Source organism: Micropterus salmoides, unplaced genomic scaffold, assembly GCF_014851395.1.
Source record: "Micropterus salmoides isolate LMB-PRFRI ecotype aquatic unplaced genomic scaffold, ASM1485139v1 Ms_hic_scaffold_3986, whole genome shotgun sequence".
Lineage (NCBI taxonomy): Eukaryota > Metazoa > Chordata > Actinopteri > Centrarchiformes > Centrarchidae > Micropterus > Micropterus salmoides.
In genome coordinates, this window is record NW_024043357.1 from 1 (window position 1) to 12528 (window position 12528).

The 12528-nt window shown below is 43.8% G+C and overlaps 1 pseudogene; it reads left to right on the plus strand.

Moving 5' to 3' along the window:
* The first annotated feature begins 439 nt into the window (after positions 1-439).
* LOC119885377 lies at positions 440-10842 on the plus strand (annotated as a pseudogene).
* The last annotated feature ends 1686 nt before the right edge of the window (positions 10843-12528 follow it).

The window sequence follows — 12528 nt, forward strand, 5'->3', positions numbered from 1 at the left end:
GCTGACAGTAGCTTCCTGTGACTCTGTTTTAGAGGTGGAAACACTCAACAGTGATACAAACCAAATAAAACAGTTTATAAACACAGTTTGTCCTGCAGAAAGGTTTTAAATGAACAGGAGGAGATGTTGTAGGTTCCTCAGACTGAAGCTCTGCACCTTGATCAGAGACACCAAATATTCATCTAAAAGCATAATATGAAGAAGAGATGAAGAGGTCTACAGTGTTTGTATATGAAGGATCTGTAATCTAGAGCAGATGAAATGCAGACCTGCAGGTTCTTTCTTCTAAAGCCTCTAAAGAAAACGGTGAAAGAAAAGCCTGAGATGTTCAGACGAACTCTCAGCGCTTTGATCAGAGGAAGGAGACGTTGTTAACCACCAATGCTCAGTAAATATGTGTGTGTTTGTGTGTTCTCAGAGGGGCTTTCGTTCCGTTATGATGCGAGGGTCCATCCCATGGCGGGCTCCAGGGGCCTCCAGCGAGAAGAACAGGAGGAACCTACCCAACCGTGAAGGTGGGTAACGTCAACAACACTCTTACAGCACTTTCACACACAACTACAGCTCATGAATAGACTCTGTGGGGCCCTAATGACAGGGGACATGTTTTTAACCCGCTGTCGACCAACTCTGTAAGATGTAACCATGGGAATCTTTCTGTGTCCAGAGGACGAGTGTCACTGCAGAAACGGCATCAAGGCCTTGTGGGATACGCTGTTATTGAATGCTAACGCTTAAATAATTAATAATTTTACGATTGTTCACATTCACCGCTCAGCCAGAACATTATGTGCTGCCAGTGGGTGGGATCTATCAGGCAGCAGGTGAACGTTGTGTCCTCAGAGTTGATGTTAGAAGCAGGAAAAAAAAGGGGCAGCGTGAGGATTTGAGCGACTTTGACAAGGAACCAAACTGATGGCTAGACGACTGGGTCAAGCATCTCCAAACCGGTCTGCAGGGGTCAGTACGAGGAAGGAAAAGAGGTGAAGCGGCGACAGGGTCGTGGGGAGTGAAGGCTGGTTCGTGTTGTCCGATCCAACAGACGAGATCGAATAGTTGATGCTGGTTCTGATAGAACACACAGTGGGTCGGGGCTGTGTTGCAGGTGGTCATAATGTTATGGCTGATTCGAATGTGGACAGAAAACCTCTGGATCGTGTTTCAGACGGACGAAACAAAAACGCTCCATCATGTGCTCCTGGATGTGGGACGAGCAGCTGTTTGATCACATGTTGCTCTGATGTTGTGTTCATGGCTTGTTTTGCTGCCCCTGAGAGGTGAAACACGAACGATTGCTTTGTCAGTTTCTAGTTAGTTATTATGACACAAATGCTCTTCCAGTTTCATTGTGATCAGCTGTTAACGTGTTTTCTGTCCGTCTCAGATCAATAACTACGTGGGCCACGCCGGGTGGAGGTCCAGCTGGTGACCCACTCCGATCCTCCTCGTGTCCACGCTCACAGTCTGGTGGGACGCCACTGCACGAGAACGGCACTTGCATGATGGCTGGTCGGCCCAACGACCTCACGGCCTCGTAAGTATCCAATCACGTCACAGCAGAATCCCCCTGAAGCTCCTGAGCAGGAATCAGGGAGGAAAGTTTTCATGATTTCAATCCTCGTCAGTCCTTCCAGAGAAAAACCCCAAAGAGGAAGTCAGGATTATATTTTATATAGTTCAGGTTCCAAGGAAACATAAACACGCCTAAAGAAGAGCGGACTATTCATAACAATGATGATGGAATTAAAAGGTTATTGGAGACAACAGTTGTTACGAGGGATTTTAATAAAGACGAGTCATAATCTGATTTATACTGAAATTAAAACTTTATGAATATCTTCATTGAGCAGGAGAGCAAACCTTTGCTGCTAAATTACTGAAAAATCTGCGTATTTGATGGAAAGCTGGTTAAAAATGAACAAATGACAATTGTGTCTAAAATTCATAAAACTGTTAGAGGAAATAGATTTAACTTAATGTATCAGTGTTATAAATACATTAAAAAGACTTTTAGAAAATCTTTTAAAATAAAGTATATGGTGTGTAAATAAGTAAAACTTCTCCAGGCAACTGAAAACAAAGAAAGAAACAGATGAAAACAGTTGAAATGAAAAGAGACTAATTTCATGTTATGATGTAAAACGTGAAATATTTCATCTGACTGCTGATGTCACTTCCTGTAGCTTCAGTAACCTGGGGATCCTCCATGTGACCAAGAAAGGAGTGGGGGAGGTGCTGAGCAGGAGGCTGAGGGAGGAGAGGAAGAGGCAGAAAGGACCTCACTGCCACCTGACAGGTAAACTCACCTGTCCTCCGTCTCATCTGTTTGTTTCTTTGGTTCTTCCACACCGGCTCACCTGAGCGCAGACTCTTAGTGAGTAAGTGAGTCTTGTGATCGTACAAGTCGTAACAACATGTCGTCCAGTTGTTTAAGACATTGCTGTTTTTTTAGTTTTATTCTTTATGATATATTTTGTTCTGATGTTATGTCCCAACCAGAATCTGTTTAAAAGCCTCGACTTTATGTGTAAAATGATGAAGCTAGACGTTGTGGCCTCGTGGCTTTCATCAGGAGCAAAAACAGTGTCAGCTGTCTGACGCTCGGCTGTCTTTCCGCCTTCAGAAGCAGAGGAAAAACTCCATCCTGAAGGAGGCCAAGGAGCTGGGCAAAGTGATGGACCTGAACATAGTCAGGTTAAAGTTCACCGCTTACCTGCAGGACAGCCAGGGAGGCTTCACCAGAGCACTGAAGCCCGTCGTCTCCAACCCCATCTACGACAGCAGTGAGTCCCAAACAACTGTCTGTTTTTAACCATCTGTGGCTCAGAGATTTCACTTGTGAAGCTGCTTTAAACACAAGTTGGTTAACATTTATTCCTTAAAACAAATTTTTAGTTACTAGTAACTTATTGCACATAGTTCCCATTGAAAAGTTCAGATATCATCTATTCATTAGTTACTAGTAACTATTTACATTTTATTAGTGACTGGTAGTAAAAAATAGAATAGCTACCGCTAACTAATGAATAAGAACTAGTAGCTTTTAAATAGTGACTAAGTTTATAGGAGTAAATGTTAAAATGCACATGTGGAGCCTTTTACAGACTCTGTTGGTCTCAGCGGTTTCTCGAGTATCTCGACATTCCTGACGGTCAGTTTTCCTCCTGCAGAGTCGCCGAACGCCTCCAACCTGAAAATCTCTCGGATGGACAAAACGTGCGGCTCGGTGCTCGGGGGAGACGAGATCTTCCTGCTCTGTGACAAAGTCCAGAAAGGTGAAAACATTTGCTTTGATGCAACGTTTTCTGAGTGATGTCTCTGCCAAATCAATAATGATTTCTTCCAGTCAAGAGGTTTTGATCCTTTGCAGCTGCTAAAAAGAGTTTATATGCACGTCTCATCAGCGGTGGAAGAAGTACTCACATTCCTGCCTTCAAAATCTTAATTTTACTTGCAAAAGTATCAACATCAAGAATACTTAAAGTACAGACATAGTATAGTATTGGATAATAATAATTGATGCATTAATGTGGAGCTCATTTTAAAGACGTCCTATACTTCTGAGCAGGATTTATTATTCATTATATTTATGTGATTAAATTAATGTACTGAGGTAGAAAGTGCAGTATTTCCCTCTGAGCACAGTACATGGTGTAAATGTACTTAGCTACCTTCCACCGCTGGTTGTTGTAGTTTGTGGGTAAAGATTGTTTACAGGTGTTTATTGTTTGTTACCTGTTTATTATTTAAATGTCTCTCAAACTGGAGAAATATCCCATCATGCATCTGCTCATTACAGACGACATCGAGATCCGTTTTTATGAGGAGGACGAGGGAGGCTGGGAGGCGTTCGGCGACTTCTCCCCCACAGATGTCCACAAACAGGTACAGAGTGTGTGTGTGTGTGTGTGTGTTTCATGTTTTAATATCCTATTGGGGACTATACCGGGCTGCACACTAACCTGAGGGGGACTCGTGTCACTGTGGGGACCTCTGTAGAGACGCTGTTTGAGGGTCCAGATTAGGGTAACTTTATTCTCTTATAGACCTTCTCAGATGTTTGCAGTTGATTTACAACCTCATCCCTTTTGTATGGTTTAATATGTTAGGCCTCGTTAATCTGATCTTCTCGCCAGGCCGTGGTTGTAAATGAGAATTTGTTCTTAACTAACTTGCCCCACAGGGATAGAGGAACAAGGGTGTGAATGAGTCACTCTGTCAGTCTGATAAATGTTTTGGAAACACGAGCGACAAACAGCAGCTCCACTTTCAGCTGAACGGGGAATTCCTTCAGACTGTTTTTTTATTTTTATTTTTTTTACCACAACAGAAACAATCTGGTTCAAACATTTGGATTTATATAAGTTCAGCTTCAGCTTCAGCATGTTTGTTGTGGTTGATTACCTGAACACATACAGGAAAGTGGAAACAGACAAAGAGCTCAAAAAAGACACAGGCAGGATATCCTGTCCACACCAGCAGAGACTGTATTACACTGTATTAGTTTATATATGAAGTGAGTGGTTATGCAGCGTGCAGGGTTTGTCTCATGTTAACATGTTAAAACCTGCTTTTTGTCTGTTAAACGTCTGAGCAACATTTTACAGGCTCAAACAGAAGAGTTTGTGAAATGATGATAGATAAATGTAACACCTGAGATCACGATCACATTCTGTAAAGACAAACGTCTCGTAGTCGCCTTGCCGCTGGCTCTACAACAAATCCTTTCTGAACAATCACTAAACTGAATTTCTTTTTCCCCAGCTGATACAGGAGCTTTGACTCTAAATCTTATTGATCCTTGATTAAACCCAGATTATAGTTTTCCACAGGTGGTTCTAGCCATCATAAATCAAAGGTTGTTTTATAAACTGAACACGTTTACTTCTGTCATTACGTCTTTATGGGGTCAGAAAATGTGATTTTCTTGGAGGAAAAATGCAAAAACATGAGCAGCAGAGCAACAGCAGCTCGTGCACAGGAGTTAGTAATGAACAGTGAAATTAATAAAGCAACAGTTAAACTGTCTGAACTGTGGGTTTAAAGGGGGCCAATAAGAATTTGAGCTTTAAAAATGCTTGACCCTGGAAACTGAAGTAACTCCATCTATGGACCTGAACACAAAGTGTTTCAGTGCAGGTTTGAATCCTGACTGTCAGTGTTGTTCTCTCACAGCGTTCACCCTCTCTTTGTCTCCTCAGTACGCCATCGTGTTCAAAACGCCGCCCTATCACAGCGCAGAGATCGAGCGGCCCGTCACCGTCTTCCTGCAGCTGAAGAGGAAAAAGGCCGGCGACAGCAGCGACCCCAAACAGTTCACCTACATACCGCAGATCCAAGGTCAGCCGCGCCCTCATACACGCACAGTATCTAACGAGGTGCTAAGCTGTAAATCCCCGGGAAGATGTGTTTTTTTTGGCGTTAAATGTTTCGGGTTTTCCCTCGGTGGAGTTTCAGTCCTCACCTACTCACCCAGATCTTCATCAGGCAGATTCATGAAGGATGTTTCCGTCTCATCATCCTCTGCTGGTGTCTTTCAGACAAAGAGGAGGTGCTGAGAAAGAAGCAGAAGCCGCTGCCTCACTATGAATCCTGGAGGGGAGGCGGAGGAGGAGGAGGACGAGGTGGAGGAGCCGGGGGATTTGGAGGAGGAGGAGGAGGAGGTAGAGATATTGTTTTTTCTTAGGTTTTTATAACAAAGGAACGTTTCAGCTTCAGGAGTGGGGATTTCCACACATCAACACTGGGAACAACCACATGCTGTGGACTTTGTTTTCTGCAGGATTCCAGTTCAACCAGCAGATGAATGGAGCAGGAGGAGGAGGAGGAGGAGCGGGAGGAGTTTTCTTCACCGGAGGCTTCACAGGATTTGGCGGAGGGGGAGGGGCTCAGATGTCAGGCTCCGCCCCTCAGACAGGGGCCACCCAGCAACAGACAGACGACAGACCGGCTCTCCACTACAGCAGCAGCTGTTTCAGATCGGTGAGAGTGAAGGACATCCTTTGACCCCGCTCGCGGTCACACGAGTATCTGATCTTTAACGTCCAGCTTTGTGTTTCCAGCTGCCGCCCTGCACAGCAGAACCTCCCAGAGCGCCGACAGACTGCTGCCGCCCTCCTGCAGTACTGCAGCACCGGGGACGCCCGGGTCCTTCTGGCAATCCAGAGACACCTCTGTGGCATCCAGGACAGCAACGGAGACACGTGAGTTTTTTTTTTCACTGTGACCTTTCTGGGTCGACACCAAAAAGATCATTTCAAGATCTGCTCCAAGGTCTGACGCTGGTTTGTTTTCCCACAGTCCTTTGCACCTGGCCATCATCCATCAGCAGACCAGTGTGATCCATCAGCTGATCCACACTCTGCTGAGCAGCCAGCAGCAAAACCTCCTCAACACCGCCAACCTCCTCCGACAGGTAGCTAACGCTCTCACTTCAATGCACCTGATCACAGCTACCTGCCGCCGACTCTAGTACCCGACCACTAACGCCTTCACTTCCTGTTGTCTCTGCAGACGCCTCTCCACCTGGCCGTGATCACCCGGCAGGTGAAGGTGGTGGAGGTGTTGCTGAGGGCGGGGGCCGACCCCAGCCTGCTGGACAAAGATGGCCGTAGTCCCCTCCACCTGGCGGCTCTGGCCGGAGACAACGCCACACTGCGCCCCCTGCTGGCTCACCTGGGGGAGCGGCACGCTCCCACTGGTCAACGCGCCGACTACACGGTGAGAGACTGACCACGTTAACACCACAGAGCTCCATCGCTGCCTGTGAAGTGAAGCCCTAAAATCCCCTGCATTTTCTCAGGTCTTCATCCTCTCCACCTGGCGGTGAGGAGGGACGGCGAGCGCTGCCTCCGTCTGCTGGTGGAGGGCGGAGCCAAAATCAACGCACCTGAGCAGAAGAGCGGAAACACCGCCCTCCACCTGGCCGTCAGGGAAAACCTGTTCAAGGTGGCCTGCACTCTCATCACAGAGGTACGACACGCACACCTGTGCACAGCTGCGCACCTGCTCAGTGACATCACAGCGTTACTCACTCTGTTGGTGTTGTTCACAGCTGAAGGCGGACGTCAACTCGTGCACGTTTGGAGGAAACACACCTCTCCACCTAGCGGCCAGTCAGGGCTCGCCGACCCTCTGCTCCATGCTCATCGCTGCAGGTGAAGCACTGAGACACACGCAGACTGTCAACTATTCTAACAATCGACTCAGACAGGGTGAATCCAGCTGGCTCCACGTGATAGGTCACATTTTCAGAAGAGTCGCTCTGAATTCACCGGGGTTTCTTGAATCTGTGTTGAGAGTTGCGATCGTGACAGATCTGCTGCTCGTCTTTGTCAGTACATGAAGTCTCTGCGAAATTTTATTTTTTAGCAGAATCTGAAACACAACCGCTTTCATACAGAAAACATACAATACAAACAGAAACGCAGGCTGCGGCTTTTCTTCAGACGTGATCAGGCTCTGTACTTCAACGTTCCCGTCTCAGAGGTCAACACCGGCGCAGAGTGACGGGGTCTACAGGCAGGCAGGGACAACAGACAGAGCTGGAAACTCAGCTAACGTTACAGTAACAGTTTCATCAGCTGCAGGTTGAACTAATCCGTTACATGATACGCGGTACATTTACTGCATTTAGCCGACGTGCTACATCGTTAGCTCGCCTGCTGCTTTCAGTAACCATCTTTAGTATCTGCGAATGTGTCTCCGGAGGCTCGGCGACGTCAGCACAGCTACATGATAACGAAACGTTTGGTGAGCTGGACTGAATATTATAACGAGACTGTGTCACTCTTTATAACAGTCAGACCGCAGTCAGTGACTTTACTGTAACTAGTGGCGTCTCTTCCTTCCTCTGGGTTGTTGTGAACGTTTTGTAGCAGTGTTGTATATTATGTGGGTCACGTTAGTTACAGCGACTGAGAAGATGTGTACCTGATGGTAAAACCACAATAAACGTAAATTGAAAGTTACGAAGCAAACAGCGGCAGGTCTGAGCTGCTGTAGCGTTAGCTGGCTGCATCGCTATAGGCTAACGTTAGTAAACAAATCGCTCCTCATTTGCTTTTTACCGTTACATCCTTTCTTGTAGGCTAAATCAACAGCGGTACACAGGATAGTTGGTGAAGTAATGTGGAAAGTGATAAAACCTTGCACAGGATAACATTAGCAACTGTTCTGCATTAGCCGGCGAGCTAACGTGACTTTCTCTGTGTTTCTCACTTTGTTCTTACTCGACATCATCTGAGCCCGTTTGGTCTGATGGGATTCAGCACATGAACCTTTCTTGTTGTTTTGGATCCTTACGTGGAGTCTGTGTTTTGCTGGGAGCCGGTTGTTTTACGGTGTTAGTGGACTGCATGTCGTTATGCCGTGTGGTCGCTGTAGTACGAGAAAGGAGCGCACAGGGCTGAATCCGACCCGGAGACCTCACATTAAAAGCAGAATAGTGGCTGATGCAAGCAACAGGAGAAAACAGGCGTGTGCTTCATTTCTAAGTGACTTTTGAGCCCACTGAATAAGGCAATGACAATTTTGATTAGTTTCATTGAAACTTACATTTAGTCCCTTCGATATCGAATCGATAATGAAAGTGATCGATAGTTAAAGCCGTACATAAAATTAACTGCATCTCAAACCTTTACATGTTTCTTCTCAGTCCTCTGACTTTTAATAGAGCGTAAAATATAGACTAGAGCTGCAACGACTATCCATTAATCAATTAGTTACTATTAAATTAATCACCATTTTCGTAATTGATTGAAACTGAATTATTTTGGTTGTGGAGAGACATTTGAGTGACGTCATCTTGAGCTTCAGGAAACGCTGATCACCATTTATAGACTGATCAATCAATAGTTAATGGATCGTTAGCTGCAGCCCTAATCGGGACAGAAACTCTGCTGAGATTAAACCGAGGCTGTTCTTCAGGCGCTGATAAGAACATGGAGAACGACGAGCCGCTTTTCTTCAGCTCCTCTTCAGACGAAGAAGACGACACCGGGCCAATCAGAGAGCGCGAGGCCGCCTCACTGCCAGTCAACCCTCGCAAGAGACCTGCAGCGGGACACACCCCTCTGGACCTCGCCAAGTGCCAAAAGGTACCTGATCCCTTCAAAATAAAACACTACAGAGTCAGTCCAGACAAAGATGGTAACGTCTCCTCGTCTCCTCTCCAGGTGCGAAACCTGTTAAACTCCAGACAGAGTCCGAAGTCGAGTCGTCACAGCAGTAAGAAGATGAAACCCAGTGAAGGTTTGTTGTTTTTTCAGACTGTCATGCTGAACATCGTGTGACTGATGGACACTGATATTTACTCACTGACGAACAGAAATAAAGGAAGAGAAACGCCTGTTTGATTAAAGTTGGTATCAAACCTGTGCTGACGTTGCAGAAGCGGAGACTTCGGGGCTGGACGAGGACACGCTGTCCCGGCTGGTGGAGGTGTTGAGTGTCGGAGACGTTCCCTGGGAAAAACTGGCGGAGAAGCTGGGGATGATGATGCTGACTCACCTGTACCTGGACAGTCCGACGCCGTGCCACCACCTGCTGCAGCACTACCAGGTAAATACCCCCACCTCCAATCAGCGGTCTGTCAGGACGCCTTGTGGAGCCACATGGTTAATGGTTACTACGTAAACTTAGTCCAGTTTCACCTATGTGACGTCTGATGACCTGCGTCTGTTTGTGCAGCTGGGTGGAGGTCCAGTCGAAGGTCTGGTCGAAGCTCTTGAGTCTCTCGGTCTGACAGAAGGAGTCCGACTGCTGAGAAACACCGAGCTGCGAGACGACAAACACAGCACAGGTAACACGATGTGACTGTAAACAGATGAACGGTGTCTTTTATTCAGCACAAACTCAGCTGTTAGTCTGAATTCTCATTTTGTCACTTTAACAAACGTCACGAACCAAAAATCCAAGACAAATGTCTATAAAAACATGCAGATCACTCAACATATTAGAACATTGTTTCTAAACGATAATGCATACATATATATATATAACACAGTATATAAAGCGAACTTTCCATTGAAAGTCTGTTAATCATTGACAATATTAACAATTCAGATTAAAAACAAGTATTTTCAAACATTTTGATGGTCTGCAGACTGAAATGAGATCTTGGTGAAAGAACCACAGCTGGTGTCTGCATGATGTGTAAATAAAGTTATGTTACTAAACATAAAGCTATGTCATAAATAGTAATTTTACTGTAAATAAGGCTAAATAAAGTTACGTTACTATAAAAAATGTTGTTCCTCTAATTTACGTTACATATAATAAAGTCACGTAACTGTAAATAAAGTTTATAAGTAAAGTTAGGTTTTTATAAATAAAGTTGTGTATCTGTAAATATAAACATGCTCAGTGGACTCGTACACGATTCAAACCTTTTCGGTGTTTTTCTGTCCAATCAGACGCTACGGTCGACAGCGGTTTCGGCAGCCAGCCAATGGAAGAAGAGGAGCCGCCCATGGCCGATCAGTGACAAGCAGGAAATAAAATCCCATCTGGAGGATCTTCAGGATGGTCGTCTCATCCTGCAGGAACCAGAACTCTGCAGAACTGGACTTTAATTAGCAGACTGACACATGGAAACCTCCAGCAGAGACTCAGTAGAGTCGGACTCGAACGCTCGTTCACCTGCAGAGGAGGCGAGTGCTGCGTTCAAGACGGACACTGAGGCTGTAATTCACAACAGGAAGTTGTAGTTTGGGTTTTGTCAACATGTTGCGGCACAGAAGTCAACAGAAATGTAAAATTTAACCAAAGAAGTGTTTTAAAGTTTTAAAAAATGTATTTTAATTACATTTAAAGGAAATACAAACCGCAGGTTTAAAATGAGTTGTTTCTTTTATTTCAGAAATTTGTCCCTTGGTTAATTTTCAACTTTTTACATAATTTTTAATTAATTATATTTTGTTTATGTGGTTTCATTAAATAGAGTTATTTCTGCGGGCTGCGTGATGACTAATGAACCCAATGCTTGAATGAGACATAACAACCCCTTGAAAGTCCTTAAATTTGAAATCTTGGAACATTTTTCAGCTACAGAGAATTTTTTTTTAATGAATTTCTATTGTTGGTGTAATCTGTGCTGTTTACAAAGTGTGTGTGTGTGTGTGTTGTGTTACCTGAAGAGCTGATCTGCTTCTTCGTCCTGTAGGAAAGTGGAATTTCCAATTTTCTGTCCGGGCACGAACGCAGCATGTCTCACTGCAGTGACATCAGAGCAGGTTAACAAGTGTTACTCACCTGTTGCAACATTTTATCAAGGAAGAATAATATTTTAAATGACTGAAGAAAATAAAAATACTCACTGTAAGTAAAAGTTGTGATGTGTAAAGTCCTATTGTGACAAATACATTAGAAGATCATTTTGACTCAAAAGGTTAAAATATTTCCGTCAAATTCAGAAATACTAAATGAAAATATCAACATTTGGACTCAGAAGTGACCATTTTCATAATCTTTAACTATAAAGCTGAAAGTGGCAAACTTAGGAAGTCAAACTAAGACCTTTTACTGCATGACAAATTGACATTTAAAAATCAATTTACTTGAATAATTTTACATATTCAAGTCAAAATTATGATGTACATTGTGATTTAAGTTTTGACATGACATTTTATGTAAAATGATGAAATGTCAATTTTTGCCATTTAAAAAATTTATATATTTGAATTATTTTACGCACTTAAGTCAGAATTATGACTTAATTTTTGACTTTACTCATAAGTCAGTTAAATCAAATAGTCAAAAGAAAAACTGTTTAGTTTTGAGAGACATGATGAGGATGTTCTGACATCTTTGACATTAATCATTTTATCTTGTTCATAATTTAAGAAAATGTGGAATAATAAAAGCTCCACATTTCCTAAATGTCCATCGCTCCTGAAAACTAAACGATTAGAAACAGTTGGCGGGTGAACATGTTCAGATCGATGAGGATTAATCTTGCTCCGTTAAAGACTTGTTGTGCAGTAAAGTTTGAATATCTCATGTCGTCCACGTCAGTCAGAAGCTGTCTGTGTTTTACTAATACTGTGTATTCATGTGGTTTCTTCTTCTCCAAACAGCCTGGAAATATTTAATCAGCGAATGCTGCACTGACGTTTCTGAAACTTGTAATAAATAGACTCAGACTTTTGTTTTCAAAATGTTTGTTGTGCTTTTGCCTTTAAAACATGTGTTTTCATTTCCACAAATAGAATAAAGGTCTCACGATTCTCAAACTGTGTTTAAAGAAACTTTAGCCTCTCGGGACAATCTAGTCCGTAAGTTGACGGTTCTAAGCATAGTGGTTTTTGATCTGGACCTGGTCCATTGAGGTCTACATGTGAAAAAAACATTAATAGTCTTTTTTCCATTTTCTCAAATAGAATAAAGGTCTCACAAATCTTAAAGTGGGTTTCAGGAAGCATTAAAGGTTCGTGTGTAAGTTTTAGTGGCATCTAGTGGTGAGGGTTGTGAATTGCAACTAACTTCTCAGTCATCGCTGGCGAGCAGGAGAAGCTACCGTGGCCGACA